Source organism: Rhopalosiphum padi, chromosome 1, assembly GCF_020882245.1.
Source record: "Rhopalosiphum padi isolate XX-2018 chromosome 1, ASM2088224v1, whole genome shotgun sequence".
NCBI classification, from domain to species: Eukaryota; Metazoa; Arthropoda; class Insecta; order Hemiptera; family Aphididae; genus Rhopalosiphum; species Rhopalosiphum padi.
Genome location: NC_083597.1, coordinates 59,249,342 through 59,269,473, shown reverse-complemented (window position 1 = coordinate 59,269,473; position 20,132 = coordinate 59,249,342).

Sequence of the window (20,132 nt, the reverse complement as noted above, 5' to 3'; positions counted from 1 at the left end):
ATTCGATTTTGTTTTAAGTAACAAGTTCAACACTCTTATTCTTCCAGATCCCAATAATCAATTTCTTTAAGGAAATTTTCAGATGTTCTCTGGAATACATATTTTGTTATTAAAATATTCAAATAATATACATAATACTATCGAAAATCTGTTAAAACTAAATGATAATCATTCTTCAATGCTAGGAGTAAAATTACCTAGAATATGTCTACCCAAATCAACTAGAACTTCCTAAATTATTCTATCTACACACTGACTATCAAAATTTTCAAGACCTCGTCAAACAATGAATTAATTTAAATATTAAATTAAAATCTACAGACAACATAAATTCTGCAATAAACAATCTTACGAACATCACACAAATATCAGCCTGAGATAACTCAGATGTAAATAAAAACCTCGGTGCACCTTATTAAATTATCCAAAACATTTAATCAAAACTCATTTCGCAACATTACTGGTTAAAATAATATCATAAGTATAAAAATTATTTAAAATAGGTAATGTCACCGATCGATAAAATTCCTATTAAAAATATCAACTATATAATATTATATTATAATGACGTACGCTTATTAATACACATTTTGCTTATTGTGCTCTACATAATATTATATTTCAAATATTATGTACAGTATTATATAGAAATAATACTTTAAAAAAAGAATACTATAAATGTTTTAAATACAATTTGTAAAATTATATAATATAATATAATTAGATACAATACTTATATTTTATATTTACTCTGTATCTAATTTTACCAAGAACCAACTTTTTAAAGGATTATTAGTTCAGTAAAATAATGTGTGATAATTTTTATTCGTTACAAATATTTCACTATATTTATTTAATTGTATTATAAATTCGCAGTTGAATTTTCATTCACATAGTACATCATTAACAATTTATTCATAAATTTAATAATTATTTAATACAAATATTTAAATTAAGTTAAAGTAAATGCAGTATATAACCCAAGTAAAAAATCTCATTTTCCGCGGTACACTTAATATTATATTTATAGAACAAAAAAAAAAGTTAAATTGTACTATTTATTTATTATTAACACAATAACAGAATTATCTTTAAAACAAAATAAATTACAATACATATATTTAGTTACAGACATACATTTAAATTTATTTTATTCGTATAAAAATAATATAATCATATTATTTTAATTATTATTTATTAATAATTTATTATATGACGTAAGCAAAATGACGATAATCTTATAACATATTCAAATGGAGTAGATACACTAATACAATAATAATAAATAAAATTGCAATAACAACAACATTGTTGTTATATTATTATTTATACAGTGAGGTATGTATGGCACAAACTCACTGTCATATTTTTAACACACATTTTAGGATTAAAATCACCACAAAACCATTCATGGATTATTGTAATTTATGTGCTTTGTATTGAAGGTCAGTATCGGTTTAATTGGAATATACAGCATTTTATTTGACTAGATGGCAATAACGTCGGAAACATTAAACGAAAATTGCGTCCATAATAGTCGGTAAATTCATACAGCGAACGTTTTAAAGCTGCGGTAATGTCTGTTTGTGTATTTATTTCTCTTAATGTTTTTCCTCTCTAACGACTATGATGAAAATATACACCGGGTATAAAACCATAATTATTATGAATTGTGTATCACACATGGAAGAACAATTTTCAACGGTTCCAGGAAAATAATTCGATCGGTTAACTGAAACGCACAAAGTTTAGCGAGTAGGAGTATTAAAATCAAGATTTGAAACCCACCAAATAGGAAACATATTAAATTGGTATTTTGTAAAATAAAATGAAATCGAATATCGTTCTGTATTTTCGTCATGTTGAATTGGTAAAAATATGTTAGGTCTGTGTTATTCTACATTCATGATGTAAACAATTCCAAATAGTGATTTTAACGGTAATAAAAAAAATCCCATTGCATTCAGTACACTCGCATAGTTATTGCGTAGGGATTCGTGTCTTTACGTCTCCTTAAAATGGAAACCACACATCCAATCCCGTTCATGTACAGTAAAATATAGAATTACGTTTAAAAATGAAAAAAAATCGTTCTGCTATTATAATAGACGTCGTGTGCACTTCGTTATTGAGTGGTGTAACGTGTATATTACATTTTAAATCAAGAGTTACGTCCTATGAATAACGATTCTGACCAAAAACATTCCGTCGGCCAATATTTGTAATTCTATTTTGTTGTGTATTTTTCCGTCTGAAAACAATTTATTATAATTCCGTGTGAAAAGGAGCTATAAGTTTAAAAAAGTTTTTTTTTTGAAAAAAAAAAATGAAGTAATTTACTGACGTTTCATTTAATAATAATGAACTGATTAATACATCTATGATTTATAATGTTCAGTCGATAACCTTGTAGATCTGGGAAATAAATTAATACAAATTAGCAACTATACATGCTATTAGTTTGGACAACACTGGGTCCTTTTGATATACTTGGTCACAGCATCTACTCTTTTATTTTACCTAACTTTACATCTCTATCATTTCACAGTTATTACTATTAGTAATCGATTTGTATATTAGTCATACGTTAAATTGATTTTTTTTTTGCCACAAACCAATCACATATTTTATTTTAATACATAAACTGTTAGAATATTATTTTATTTAATATTACTAACTGTTATTAAGTCACTATTAATGTATCCGATATAGACTGATGTTAATATTTTTGTGGCGTAAACAGTTTATATTTAATCTAAAGATTTTAAAAATATAATTGTTTTAATATTAATTAACGTAGTGGCAAGGCTTTTAAGTTCCTGTAAAAATATTTTTAAAATTAAAAACCTAGTACAAGTATTTCTTCAAATATTGAACTTGAAATATCCATGGAAAATATTTTCAACATAGTGTTTGTAAATAGATTAATTTGAGGTCTTCGGAGTACTTCCTATTAAAATTAATAATGATATTCAATAGCTGTTGGTGTCAAGTACAAGAAATATTTAAATACCAAGAAAGGTGTTACATAATTTACGTGTAGGTTAAAAATGCATCATATTATATGCGTAACCCCCTTGATTTTCGATAACACTTTACAAAAATGATATAAAAGTGCGGACAAATACTCGTATGACAAACCATTTCATACGAATTGTTCTTACGGTGAAACAACGGAAGTAATAAATCACTTTTGTTAGGCCAAGCACACATCGAGTTCAGATTTTTCTACAGCAGTAGGAAAACAGTAAATAATAGATTCCATAGAACACGATTTTGGAATTCACTTACTGTTCTGTGTTTGTAAAAACATATTAATGTATAGCGTTTAATTAGTATGAATTCTCAATAATTAGTTCCTAATAATTTATATATGGCACTGAAGTATTAAGTTCAGACCAACACAGTATTCTTGGACACTGACCGTTAGGTCACATAAGGGTGAGTGCCCTCCTTGGCAATTTATTCAGGATCATACGTGACCAACCCTTGGGGGAAGTGATAAATCAAATCCAGACGTGGCTTGCGAGTAGCGATTTCTCAGACCTCACGTTCTTCTGAACGGGACGCTGTTCGAGCGTGAAGGTCGGATATCATTGTTCTTATACCGTGCCCAGCATAATTCGCGGGTAACTATGATTATTCTTCCATCTTTAAGGTATTTTACATAGACACAATAATTTGCTTGACTAATACAAAAACCAAATAGATTTTTTCATTATTGTTTTTTAGTATAATTTACCAACAATATATTAAGTAGAATTCGGTGTCTATCTAATGAAAATAAATTAATGATGAAATCTATGGTTAGCGACTGCGTTACTACAATTAATAGTTAGAAAAAGCTTATAATATTATTATTATAACTTTTTTTTTCGAAAGTTAATGAAATATAGTGGCCATGGCAATCATAATTGTTCACCTAGATTCAACTCTAGATGCGGTCAGTGGTTTACAACCTTATCTACAAGAATACAATACTTTGTCACAGTAACATTAAAATATTAAACAACTTAAGCTGTACATTTTAGAATAAAAATATGAGTCCTTTAAACAAATACAGTACATATATTAAAATAATAGTATTTTAATTGTAGTGGTATTGAAGGTATCAATTGAAAAAAAAATAATATAAAATATTGAAAATAACAATGAATTGCATAAAATCTGAAAACTTAATTAGGAATTTAATGGTTTTTACAAAGTTATAGAATTTTATGGATGATGGTGGAGATAGCTAATCACTTATCGTCTTCTAGAGTTTTTTTTTCTGAGTTTTTGGTGTTTTTTGTTGAGCACGCTAAATCCATGCTTACATAGCTAAGTCGATGAAAACTAAAATTATTTCTCCTATTATGTTGTTCCGACATTATTGTGATTACATTGCGGCTGACGCAATATTACAATTTTATACGAAAAAATTAGTAATTTTCTTATATTTTTTTGTCTTTTTCTCGTGGATTTTTTAGGTCATCCCTGTGTTGGGTCCATGTTATTCTGGTTGAAAATCACTAAAATTACTATGCTTACCAAATATGTCCAATAACGAGTATCTTGATAGGTTATCAAGTATTTTTTTTTTTTTTTACTATTTTGTATTATATAGGTTATACTTTTGTATGTCAAAAGTTACATAAAAACGTATTGCATTTTTTACGTAGGTATGAAATAAGTAAGTGCTATAAAATTCAGTAAAGATATTCAATTATTTTTTAAATGCCTATCTATTTTATGAAATATATATAAATGGTAACTTGGTAATTTTTCCCACACCAAAGTGAAGATCAATAACTTTTTGACGAATAAAAATAACAAATAATAAATTATAAAAAAAAAATCTACTAACTTAATTTTGTACTATAATAATTTTAAAATATAAATCATGCTTAATTATAAGTATCTACGAAGAAATATATTTTTTATAAGCACCGATCTGTGTATAAATAAAATAATAACACAAATACAATCATAACTGTTTATTTTTTTAATGCTGAAGATAAAATAATGCGCATTATGAACTTGCTGATGGTTGGTTTCCATGTAAAAATAAACAAATATTATACAATTTAACTCTATTAACAAACATATTTTAACTTTAACTGTGCTTTATATATAATGAATATTTACATTAAAAATAAAATATTATTTATTTTGGAATATCACTTATTAAAAATGTCTATAAAACAAACAACATTAACGTAAACAAACTAGTTTTAATAATGATAACTCCATAAAAAAAAATTTTGAAAATCCACATGAATATGACATGTTGTCGCTCGAAATCATTGATATTTTGTGACTTAAACGCGTTTATGGATCTTAGATTTAGAATACAAAATCCCGTGCTTGTCTTGTTGCATTCCGATCGACAACTTATGACGTGCGTTAGACAAAGGCTCTACATTTTTCGATAGGAGCATAGCTGTTCATATGTCAGGGAATCCAAACGATGAAACATCATCGCATATTTTTGGGCAATAGTGAAGGCGTTGACTCGGCAATGGAGAACAATTCGTTTTTAGTCGATCCACAAGATAGCCCTCGCGATTGTCTTGCTGCGGTTACAATCTGTGACTGCAGCACACGCGGTAGACGAGTATATCGGATATATTATATGACCGACGTGATTGCATAGAATTTGGATTCAACGATTCGCCGGTTTGCATAGTATTGACGTGCAGTGAAATTCACCACTACAGTAGATGGCATTGTAACAATAATGAATTGACCTCATAACTGACGACGAGATAATAACAATTACATGCTTGGTTGAACCTACAATTGCATCGGCGGCCATTATTTGGTTAATCGGCAGGTTAAGTACATCATAGACGACGATAACACGTTGATAAATAACATTCGATCTGCTACAGAAAACAAGCTTATTGGAACAATCACCTTCTGTTGAAACGGATAATACTAAGTTAGTGAATATATTATAGTAACGTATATATTGATGACCATAACCAGAATACGTATGACACTGGTTCAAAACTGATGTTGGAAAAAATATAATTTTTGAGAATTTTTTGAATATCATGTTAATTTACATAGATTACAAATATTCCAGAAGTGTTGTTTCCTGCAATAATGGCATTTAATGATAAACATGTTTACAATAACTCGAAAAATATATATATATATTATGTACTAACAATTTATTTTCTTGAAAAAAACAAATGTAAACTAGTTTATTTTTATAATTACTAAAATTAGCTTCGTTATAATTATTACTGAACTTAATTTATAAATGTCGAAAATTAATATGCGAATTAAAAAAACAATTGGTAACGTTGGAATCGTGTATGAGGTTTCTACTAACCCGATTTATGATATTAGTAGTGGCAGTTGTTGTCAGATTACATTTATGTTGTTAGGTACAATTTAATCCAGTGCATTAAATATTAACATATTAGTCACTGATTTATTCATTAACTTAAACTTTTGGTCCTTATTGCATAAACCTATTATATAGGAGGCACTAACAAATAGTGACGGGAGAACTTTAAAATAAAAATGCGTACACCACTCGGAAAATGTCGGTAACAATTTTGTTATGTCATTTTTATTTTATTTTATACATGAAAAGAAAAACTATTGCCAACGTTGATAATTTATACTCAATTATAAAAAATATATTTCAATTATTTTTTAGTAAAAATGTGCACATAATAATTAAAATATATATATAAATCGATGAAACTATACAAGTGTAATGTTTAAAAATCATTTTTTCAACTTCTATGTATACATTACATAAATACGACATATTATTTAGATAACAGCTTTAACCAATCAGACAGACAATCAATACCAAGTCATTCACTGTTTCTTAAGGAACGAGTGTGTTTGCACAACTTACTTATATAGATCCTAGGAGCTTAGTAACCGTATGATAATTATTATCATTTTGAATTTCAAACATGTAATATTCAGCACAATAACTAATAAAACACGACATCTAATTAGATCAAAATATCACAGGGCATCCCATAATATTCTGGTTTTATTTTAGAATCTGAGAATGTAATGATTTTACGATGACGTTTATAATTTTTATTTTTTATTTGTTCCTGTAAATACTTTTACAAGTTCTTCGATTTTCAACTTTGAAGTAGGTTTCTGATAGAAAACCCAATTTGGTATATAGTTCGTGCAGTCAAAAACATTTCTTAGTATTTTTTTAAATAATCAGATAAAAAAAAATGTTAAAACTTTAACATTATTTTTAATATTATTATTAAAATAATTATATTTTATTTGGTAACAACTAAGGTTACCAACTAAATACATTCACTCAAATTTGTCTTTCATCATGTGAAATGATTTATCGTTGAATTCAAATTATTTAACACATCCATTAAAGTAGTCTTCTCGATGACGGGGTAAGCTTGACATCACTGCAGTAGTGGTGCCTCACAACAGTAGTGTAGTTATCTACTTGGCGGATTTTTTTATTTAAATTTGTCAAACGATTGATATTTAATTGTGCGCTGATCGCTCTAAAAATTAAAATATTCAACTATTGAACACTATAAACATAATATGATTATCTCTAAAGACATTATAGTGATGCGAAATAACTCAGATACTGTTTTACACGTTATTCATCCTCGAACGTAAAACATAGTTAAACGGGTCCATCACTTGCATAACTAGACCCGTCAAGATGAATACAATCTGAACAGTGTACACACTTGTTTATTCATACAATTCCGTATAAGAAAATATTTTTGTTTGACGTGTTTAGTAATAATTATTTAATTGTTATATAGTCTGTTGTCTAATCTTTTCTCCATAAATTTGCTTTTCAAAGATGAATTATAATCATTTGGAGCTGTGAGAACTTATATGCGAGTCATTCATCAAAATTACAGAAATATTTTAATTGAATGCAACGGCATTTTGTCGTAATCAATAATAATACTTTGTTCAACATAAATATCATTTTAAATTTGAATTGATTATAAAAGAAATTTGTCCGTTATAATATAATTTTATATCAATTAATTAAATTAATCTATTAAATATAACATCAAAATAATAACGATGAATTATTACTAAAATGTAATGTTGTATTACTATTATGGTATAACAAATTGTTGAAGTTTTTTGTTTTAATTTATTGAGAAATAAGTTTATACATTTTATAAATCGACAAGTGCTTATACAAATTGAATGTAATATATTTTAAAGTTATCGTTTCACAATAAGAATATAAAAAATAATTAACTTACCATTGTTTAGATAATTTTTTTTTTTTGAAACATATAATTTAAATATATTGATAAAAAAAAAATACATTTTACTAATCTAATATAAATTTCAACAAAAAGCCAAGTATCAAAATTTTAAGTGATGGTTTATACATATATTATGTATATTATTATTTAATTAAAAGACCATGAAACAATTAATTGTTGTTAGTTTTTGTAATTATATACATTTTGACCTTGGGAGTGACCACCGGTCTTAATATGATATACTATCATTAGTAAAATTAAACATACAATCAAATACATTGCGTCCATTGAAACTTATCTTTAATAACGATATTACAATATAAATAATATATTGTAAATGATTTGAAGCATGATAACTATTTAATATTAACTTAACGTACCAGCCATCTGCCGAAGCATAATCTTATCAACAAGGGCGTAACAATGTTTGGATATATGTAAAACCTTGCAAAATAAATACAATCACTGATTCGTAGCTTAACTTGCATTTATACGTATATTTGTTTAAAGTTATTTATTGCATTAAATTAATTATTATCTTCAAACTGGCAACGATCAAGTCGATATTAAGACTTAAAATAAATTGTATAAAGCCTACTACCACAATGATTCTATATATACAGTTTATAATAATTAATATCATACCGATGGATTATAATAATTTTAAAGTGCACTAAATGGTTTTTTGAACAATAATAAGAAGAATTATTAACGGGAAGGGAAAGCTAGCGGTAACTACCTAAATGTAGTTATACATAAAAAAAATTATGATAATAGTAATAATAAGCAAATGTTAAAATATAAAGTGGTAGAATAATATAACGGTTGTTTGAAGAACACAATGCTGATTGTTGAGATGATCTCTGCGTAAGTATCGACGTATCGTAGTAGATGGCGGAAATACGTTCAACAGACACTATAATATTATAGTGTCGAACGATCGGTGAATTTCTTTACAGAAATTTGGTCATAATATTTGGGCGGACAACAATATTATTACGACGAGATAACGTGTTGGGTACCGTCTGATTTCGTTTTTCCCGGAAATACAGCGTTCATATTGTACGTGTACCCCACACCGGGTGGATTAGGGTCGATGAAAGATATCGTATAATATGTATAAAAAAAAAAAAAAAAATACATTTTTGTTGTTTTCGGGTAGGTATATTTTGCACGCCGCGAGTATATTGTTATTATTATTATTATAATATCTACATCAATCGTCATATATTTTGTTGACAGTGTTATGCGATACCACACAATATTATAATGTGTACGATACAACGCTTTACCCAAATCGATACGGTCGTCATATTGTATATTATATTATTATTATTTTTGATACGATTTTATTGTTCTACTATATATATATATATATATATATTATAATTCGATATAAAACACTATACTACACCGTTATTATTATTATTATTATATCGGTAGAATATCGTCGTCGTACGGAATATTATCGTAAACACGGTCTAGGCGATGCTGGACTGGACCCACACGTTCGTTCCCATTGAAACAATCCGATCGGACGGAAAATCAGATTCGCGTCACAACGTCGGCACGGTACAATGCTCGACGTGTGCGTCGGTCCGAAAATAGTAGCAGCAGCAGCAGCAGCAGCAGTCGTCGTCCGGCTCGGATCTGTAGGTTTTACTCTGACGTCAGTTGTTATCGTCGGGGGGGGGGCGGCGGTTGAAGGGACGAATTTATATTAGTGAGTGGGTATACGGGGGTGGATGCACCTTTTGTTTTGTATATACACGTGTATATGTATATATATGTATATACATGTGTATAATATATATATATATATATATATATATATATGTGTGTGTGTGTGTAATAATAATAATATATAGTCGCGTAGTCGTGAGCCAAGTCACCGGAACAATTGTTGAAAGCACTCGCACACACACACGCGCGCGCGAGCTCACCGGTCGGCGGTCGTTGATTAGACCATTGAAAATCCACCGGCACGCGCTATATTATTGTCGTCGGTGGCGGCCTTCGTCGTTCGATAAGTCTGTGATTATACGGCGTGCACACACGCACGCAAAACAAACTATTATCCGTCCAAGAGCGCACACACGCGATTTTGCAAACCACCGCGTTCTCACGTACGTATATTACCTATACCGCGCGCACGGCACACGCTCACGCGTATATGATATTTATATATTATACATAATGTGCCTACGCACATGTCGCGCGGTGCAGACGACCGGGACAACAGCGCCAAATCCGCAAATAATTATTGATTTTAACAACCGCAATCGACATGACGTGTATTTCGGAACGCCTGTGATCACGGCCGCGCGAAGATCGTCCCGATTGTTGTAACGGCGTGATTGGACGAATGTGCGGAAATCGCGATGGAAAAATATCTTCAAAACGCGCGGTAATCGTTATTGTCGACGAGGTTTATAACACCGTAAACACGGGCCGTCGGCTGCTCTAAAACGTCGCAAAAATATATTTTTGTTTATCAGCATTAAAGTAAAAAAAAAAAACAAGCACTGTGCGTATTAAGATAAAAACCAAATTTTTAATTACAGTTTACAGTGTTGCTCAAGAGTACATTGAATTATTTAGCTAATAATCTATAGATAAGCTTGCTGTGCCATCAGCCGCTGCATGCACAGACTGCACGAAATAAATTAAAATAATATATTTTACCATAAAAAATACAATTAAAATTAAAAACATTATTTGTATTTATGTATAACGGACATTTCTTAATTGTTCAATTTAAAATTAATTTCTTCTAAAACACACGATGACTATAAATATATTACAATTGTGTTTTTCTGAGCGCATATTATATATCTACCTTGTTGGTCATCAATCATCATTTCACCATCATATGATAACCATCTTGATGTTTAGTTCCGGAGACGAGAATTTCGATCTAGGCGATGATAGAACCGGAACCCATAGTATCACTCGACATAAAATATATAACTTTGATAATTTGAGTTGAAAAATTATTAAAATAACATTATTTGAAAAATTCAAAAACCACATACCTATGACGATACAACAAAATAATTTAAGCGGAGCACTATAATATGAATTAAGACACATACAAATTAAATACACCTAATACATCCTACGTCCTAAAGATGGTTTCGATTGAGAAATAAAATAAAGCTAATAGAGTAGTACAAAAGTTGGAAGTTGAAGTTTTAATTTAAATTTATGTAATTCACCTCACTATCTTACATAATTGGATATATATTTCTACCATAATATAACTATAACAGCATTTTAAACATAATATTAACATAAAACATTTTTTTGTATAATATATATATATATATATACTAACCTAAGTTTTGATGAACAATTGGACATTGTCAATACAAATAAATAGTAAATAATAATAACAAAATTACATTAGATAAAATCAAACGTCAAGTTATTATTTACTTTATAATATTGTTCAGTATATAAATTTATAATTTAAATATATGTTCAATTACAACCACTACAATTACTAAAGAAATATTCAACTTGTTGTTATTAGTTTATTTATAAAAGATAATATTAAATAAAAAATATGTACAATGTATTGTAGAGGTAAGTTTTATTCAATTCATATTGGCGATCAGCGTCGTTCTACCAGACAGCCGCGCTTTACAAGTTGGCTAGGTATTTGGTTGTTTTATATGTTTCTGGAATTGTCCAAGTCCTTTCACGTGACATAATCTATAAGCAGTAAAAGGACTAAAAGCACCAGTGATATACGTTTTTTAGTATCATATTTTATTAACATGAAATTCGCATGATGATATCAATAATAAATAATAACTTATATTTGGTTGAAGTTTTAGAGAAAATATAAATATTATATATATTAATAAATATAAATAATTTATATCGAAATCCGTATTATAGTTCGTATACACGGCTTAAAATACGTTTCGAAGCAATTTTATATCTAATTTTATCGATTTTATACCTAGGTTTAAAAATGTATATATTAGACGTCACCATAACAATTGCGTTTCAGTGGCAACAAAACTACTTTTATAGCATTTACATTAGATGGCTGTTTGAATTAACCCCAATATAAATATACAAATAGTAGCTTTAGATATATATCATTTGCTCTTTGCACGATAAAACAAACTTCCTGAATTTGATTACGAACATTCTCTTAAAATGTAAGAAGAATACGGAATGAATCACAAGCATAAATATAACGTTAGTTGAATTTAAACACAGACTTAATATCTTTATTTTACTATGAAATGTAACATTTTATACTTCTTGAAAAATATATTTTTATATTCTTTTACGTTTGAACATCATTAAATTGTGCTGTCGTAAAGTATAATAAAACTTATTTTGTTGAATACATCATGAAAATCATTCATAATTGCTGACATGTTTCAACTAAAATGTTACGTCTAACACAGATTTAAAATAATAAGATATTATACATAATAATAATGTACTAATTCAATTTATTTATTGAAAAAGTTTTTTGTGTTATTTTGTGTTGAGTTGTATAATTTTTAAATATATTAATGTAATAATAATTATGCTTTATATTATGATTATTAGTATAGAAATATATATTTTAATTTGTGTATTTTGTCTAACTCAAAACAAAATTTGAATCTTTTAATGCCAATAATTTATTAATTTTCATGTTGTTTAATCAAAATTATTAAAATATAACTCTCTACTCCATTATAAGCTATGACTTAGAGAAGTATATAGTATTGTATTTATAAAATTATCAAGTATACATATTGCATTTCGTAGAAATTCTCGACTTGAAATGCTCATAAAAAATTAGTTAGGCTTTCTTGTAGAATTTTTTTTATTTATATATTTTTTTTTAGTTATTATCAAAACAACAATTTTTATGAATTTATAACTACAAAATAATTTACTACGACTTTTATGAATTTTGTCGAAATTCTAACTTTGAACGCTTATAAAAAAATATTTTGAATATATATTTAGTTAATATTTTTAAATAGGAAATTAAAATCTCATAAGGAGCCTTGTTTACTATTTTCAAACATTTCTATCCTACAAATTTCAAATCAATGTTTATATTGAGGATTTCTAATGCCCATTAATTCAAATTAATTAATAAATAGTCAAAATAATAAAGTATAGTATGACATTTTTTATCATAAATATAAAATGATAAAATAAATATTTGATAGATATTTCAAGTATCTTAGATTATTTTATTTTGTCTAAAATTGGATTTATGTAAAAAATCCAGTTTTCCTAAATTTTTAATTGGTTTTCCCAACTATAAAAATTCAACCAAAGTTGACAATCGAAGCATTTTTATTACCCAAAAAGGTGATGATAAAGAGAAAAAAAATATATAAAAAAAAAAATACACATAATTGTAAAATCAATACATTTGTCGCTTCTCTTAGTATCTCGAAAAATTAAAATATGAAGTGAATAAAATATTATTAATCACGTATAATTATAATACCATCGATGTTTCAGTAACATTATGAATAGCTGCATTATTAATTGAATGACTGTTGCACAAAGCAAATAATTGAAACAAAAAATATTAATAACTATAGTTTGTAAGTTATTACTATTTTTATATATGTATATGATTATACTGTGCAATTTAAAATACCAACGCAATATGTACGTTGTATAAACATTTATTAGGTTCTATAATATAAGTGTACGTGTTCATTACGTAAATATAAATTCATTCAAGGAAATTACTTTTTTAATCATAATTATTAATATTTTTTATTATTTACGAAATGTGGTTATATTCGGGAGGTTTTTGCTTCTTTTCTTCTGGGTCAATTGTGGAATACATTATTTTCCTCATCCTTATTTTTTCGTTGTTTTCTCAACGCATATTTTTGGACATTCAAAAATAAAGAAAAAAAATGTTACCTGAATTACATTAAAACGGCAGATGTCTTTCACGTCGGTGTTTTCTGAATTCTAATGGTTCATTACCGCTATGCAGGTGGTGGGGATGGAGTGGAGTGAAAAATAGACTTTGCTTCTTCGCGATTCTCTAACGCGTATACAAAACACAGCACAGGCGGTATTAACGTAATCGAAACACGTTTGCAATTTTGTCCTGGCTTGTTATACACCCCTCACCATTCCCTTTATCAAAACGTATTCCTATTTTGTGCTTCACTCCGTCACGCCACTAAAATTGTATTCTTGCCATTTTGTCTGTTTGTTTTTTTTTTTTTTTTACTCACTTATTAACTCCCTTTTATAATTATTATAAAACTTATTTAAAATACTTATAATATATAAATAATTAATGAAATGAGAATTTGTTTAATTTTATGGAATACAGGACTTCAAAGACATTTGTGTATTTTTGTTGAAATAATTTTACTATTAATGCAGTCTTTTTTGAACAAATTTTATGAGTGTTCGATCCAAATATACTTAAAATGTGATAATATAGCATGTCTATGGAACAATAATTAGACACCATTTTTTTGATCTAAGTATATCTAAGTTCATTGTCAGAATTGAGTTTTTGAGTATGAAATTGAAATCAAAAATAACGGTAATAACGGTAGTAATAGGATATAAAATAATGCGATTGCTTTGTTATATAAACTTATCGATTGCATTTGAATACATAATATACATTTATATTATAATATCCGTTCAATAAAATCTTCATAACAAATAACAATAACAATTTTATTGTTTGGATTTGAATCGACTTTCCATAACCCAAACTAGTTTAAAGATTACTTAAATTGATTATATTAAAAATAAAAACATAATGGTAAGTCGATGACGTGATAATGGCACCAGTTTTCTATAGTCTATGTGTTATATTGATAAGTTATAATATAATAGTAATACCTATTTACATAATAAGCTATAGAGTACTTAATTTTATTAAAATTCTTTTAATACAAGTGATTTTTATTAAACATTAATACGATTCGTTTTAATTACAGTTTGATTGAATAATTCCAACTCCTTATTAATCTTTTAGATTATATGCTTACTTATTAATATTTCAATGTTTTATGTAATTGAATTGACAACAAATAATTTAGACAATTTTTTATTGTATATATGTTTCAAACAAAAGTTTTGTAGACGATAATGATATTATATAGCTTTTTAAACAATGTATTTTAAAAGTGTAATTTACATTGTTTTACAGAAATATTAAATATAATAATTATTTTATCAAAAAATGAGAGTTTAAAAACCATTTAATTTTAATATATCAGCAGTTAAGAGGTAAAAATCGATTTCATGCTTATCTTTTCTATGGTTCTTATACAAAAATATTATTTTATAAACTAAATGTAATCATATTCGTTAATTAAAATAACTGATGGATATGATAAACAATTTTATATATATAATAATATTATGACACATGCATTAATATATAATTAGCTATTACAAATTCAATTTATTTGTATTCAATCTCCACTAGATTTTGATAAAATATAAAACAAGTATATACTTAAAACTCCACTAGTTTATTTGGGTGTATCCTGATTTAAATATCCTTTTTATAGGATGTTTAATGTCCATAAAAGTTATATTATTCGATCATAGTCATAAAATAATAATTTTTATTTAATAACCCGTATGATCGCCAAACTAATTTAGAAACACCCAGTGTGCCACACATGAAAGTAAACTGAATTTTATCAGAACACTTTTAATTTAAATATAAATATTTTATTGATTTCATTTTACTTCTTTTAGATATTCTATTTATGCTTGTTTTATTTGTTTTTGAAATTTAAAATATTAAAAAATTATAGAAATGTTGTATGTGTAATGCAAAATATTATTTATTTATTTTAATTATTAGATGATTTTTGTTTAAATTATAATATATTACGTACGATACGACAAATAAATGTTATCAAAGAAAATTATCCATTGAATTATTTGCTAGAATAACCATTTTAATAAATACAATTAAAAGAGCGATTAATGGATTAATATGAGATCTTAGCTTATCGAGAAAGGAAACAAATTTTTGTAATAAGTCATTGTAGATATTGAAAGAGGATCGATTTTGTATGGGACATTTTTAGTAGCATACGTAAATAATTTATTTGAATGGTTTAATATATTGTTTTAACCTAGATTTTGACAAATTACATTGGTTGCAGACTTGCAGACACATTGGGTAAAGGTTTTGAAGGCATTTTTTGATTGAATTTGAGTTTACAGAATTTTTTTTTTTGGAAGTTTTAGCTTTCATAGTTACTGTTTCAATATTTAGATAATAGAACATATTGACATAGTGAGGAGAATGTATTTTGTTATTTAGGTAATAAAGATTGAAGTAACGGAAAACGATGATTTTTTTTTTGACAGACCATTTGTATTAGTGTCAGTTTACTAGTTAGAGATTTATTATTATTATTCTGAACGCTCTGTATACGTGTTTTTTGAAAAATTAAAATATACTTTTGTAGTTTTACAGGGCAAAACCATGCAATGTGACATGGACTAAATTTTGTGATTACTGATACAATAGGAAAGTGCACCTCGTCTTGATGTTCCATCGTCCGAACTGTATAATTAATTAAAATTGTTACCAATTTCTCAAAGCTTTATTTTGGGATTGCGACGTATTGATATTTGGTGCTTTTTTGGTGTTAAGACGATTTTTATTTTTGGTTTTTAAATGAAGAAAGAAACTAGAGTGCTTAAGTTATAGTAATCAGAGTTATATGCAGAATGGTGTAAATATAATAAAGCACAGTCGGCTGACATTGCGAGACTATTCAATTTATTATCAATAAAATTGTGGGGATCTCAAGTGTGCGTCCCGAGATTGGTAAAATATAATTTAGAACAGCTTTTTTAGTAATATGATTGTGAACGCTCAATTAAATTATTTTTCCAACGTTGCTATATTTAATAATTTTATCGAACGATTGAACACGATATTTGGTATTGGTCTGGATAAATAGCAAAAATTAACTTCAAAATAAATTATATAAAAAGGTAGCTCAGTTGATACCGTTTTTTTTGTATATTAGGTGTCGAGTGGCCCGAGTGGGTCACTATTATGGGTGTGTTAAATTTATATTTAATGATATATCATTGTACACGAAAAACAATTCTGACCGGAGACGGTCTGTCAGCCTATATAACTAAGTATATTTCATCATAAGTTTTTTTGATATACCTATTAAAGTCATTTGTTTTACTTATAGTATTAGAGTTGGTTGAAATAATATTTTCTGAAAATATTCGATTTATTAAATCATTAGTATTTAATTTCTATAGCATATTATATAACTCAAAATTAACTAACATCTTTCTGTAAATACCGTAAAAAAGTAAAAAATGACTCATAATAGTTATATAAATACATAGTATCTTATAATAAATCAAAAATGCATTGAGTATAGTAAAAGTCATAGTAATTTAATATAATATATAAAAGTGTTAAATTCCAACGAAAAAAATATTTTTAAATATTAATAAAATTATTACCATTTATCTTTAAATAAATAATTTAGTCCAAATTTGAACTTGAAATAATTATAAAATAATTGTCTTTATTTATTTTAGGTTTTATTTTGTATTCAATGTGAGATACTTCAAATAAATATCTTATAATAAATGTTCAAGAATTTTGACCCAGCGAATATATTTTCAACATTTTTGTGTTACACTAAAAAAACAAAATCGGTTTTGTCAAATTTGCGTATAAATTTCCTTTATTCCTTAATTAATTTTTTTCGTATTTCCTGATTATAAAAAAATTACTAACTAACTAATTTTTCACTTTTGACTCATTGGAATAGATCAAATTTTCTATCAGAAATCACCTTCATGTCAAATTAAAATAAATAAAAAACACATACATCATTGTAAAATTAATACATTTACCGCTACCCTCATAATTTTAAATATTATTTTTTGTAAAATTGGCTTAAGTCGTTTTTTTCTTTACAATGCTTAAATCAAAAAATAAGTTGAGATAATATGATCTTAGGGCTGTGAACAACAAAAATTAAAAACAACAAAATAAATTTAGTATAAAAATTTAAAATTACGATTTTCAGTTCGACAATAACACAAATATGAATACTATCAAATAGTGAAATAGGTATGCTTTTAATTGACTAGTGTACTCAGATTATGCAATTTTTACTATTTGTTATTGCATTTCAAACAATTTGTATTAGTTGTAGTTTAAAAATTACAACCTGAATATTTAAAAATGTATAATATAAATGTATGGATACAAAATAATAATATGCTATTACAACCATTCAAATAAAAAATGTAATCTATGCTCAAAGTTACATTTGAAACCGATAGAACTACAGTATGCATTATTTTATGTAAATACTAATTTATTATTCATATTTTGTCACAATATTAGTACAAATATAAATAGTAATATAATAATTAATACTCACTAAATATATAATTAAAAATAATAATTAAAGATATTATGTTATTGATCGCTTTATTTTGTCCATATTTATAACTTCAATATGGTTTCAAGTGTTAAAAATCAAAATAGATTTAGATTTTTGCCACTTAATTTCTAAATTTATCGTAAATTATTTAAATTTCAAATGTTTTAAATGTATTTATGATTATTATAATATTATTAAGGTACCTATTTATATGCGTTTTTGTGATTAAAAAAATAAATAATAACACAAATTAAAAACAATTTATAGGCATAATAAATAATATAATTATCATAAGTTATAATCTGTTGTGTCGCTATGAACATGTTTTGTATAGTACTTTTTAAAATTACAATGTCCTATAGTTATATTGTTTAAAAAGTTCGAAGAAAGGCTTTCACTATACGTTATAAAAACTTATAAGCGTTATAATATGTATTCCGCATCTAATTTTTTTACGTAAAATGAAGAACAAACATTATGTTGTATAAATTGTATACGTGAAATGTTAAGGGATTTCATATAAATCAAAGGTATTGTTTTGTATCCTAAAAACGATGGCGTCTGTATTGCTTCAACCGTTTCGTATTTCAGCAGAGGAATAGCTAGTGTTGTTTACAGTATTGTTTGTTTCGAAAAATGAAGCAAGCTACTTAATAGTAATAAAAAAAATATATATATTAAGTAGACTAGTGATAAAATAAATTCTACTTTCATAGAACAATAGTTATTCTACACAATGTAAAATTTAAAATAATATCAACTAACAAATTTATCAATTTTTAAGAGAATTATATAGGTTGGAAAAGTTTAAAAAAAAGATTAGAGTATTTTACTCAAATCTATTTTTATTTTATATTTGTGGTTTGAGGTTATATCTTTTCATGAAATTTAAATAGTATTTTATCAATGATATAACATCGGTACTGGTTTGAGTAATACAAAATGTCTAAATAAAAATAAATGATAACTAGAAATTATAGTTATATATTTTATTGTTCAGAGTATTTTTTCGTCTAAATTCAAAAGTTTAATTTTTAGAAAAAAAAAACACGATACATTTTTAAAGGTATTTAGGTATTACAACTATAATGATATAGTAATAACTATACCTATTGTTTTATTTAAAAATAATTACTGAAATTGTTCGTTCAATTTAGTATAGTTGTATCCATCAGTCACGAACGAATATTTCGTAAAAAAGTAAATTATGAATTATAATGTGAGTATCGACCGTACAGTATTATATCTGAGCCCGGCTATCGGACGATAGAAATCATGAAATCGTTTGCGCCAAGCGATTAAGAACATAATATACAATTTACAATGAACTTATATCGTTGACTTATCACATAATAATATTATAATATTGTTGTGTCCCGTGTAAATGTTATTATTTCGAATTTCTCTTAAGGATATTATAATATATCGAAGTCTTTTTACAGAGGTTCATTATGTATTATTT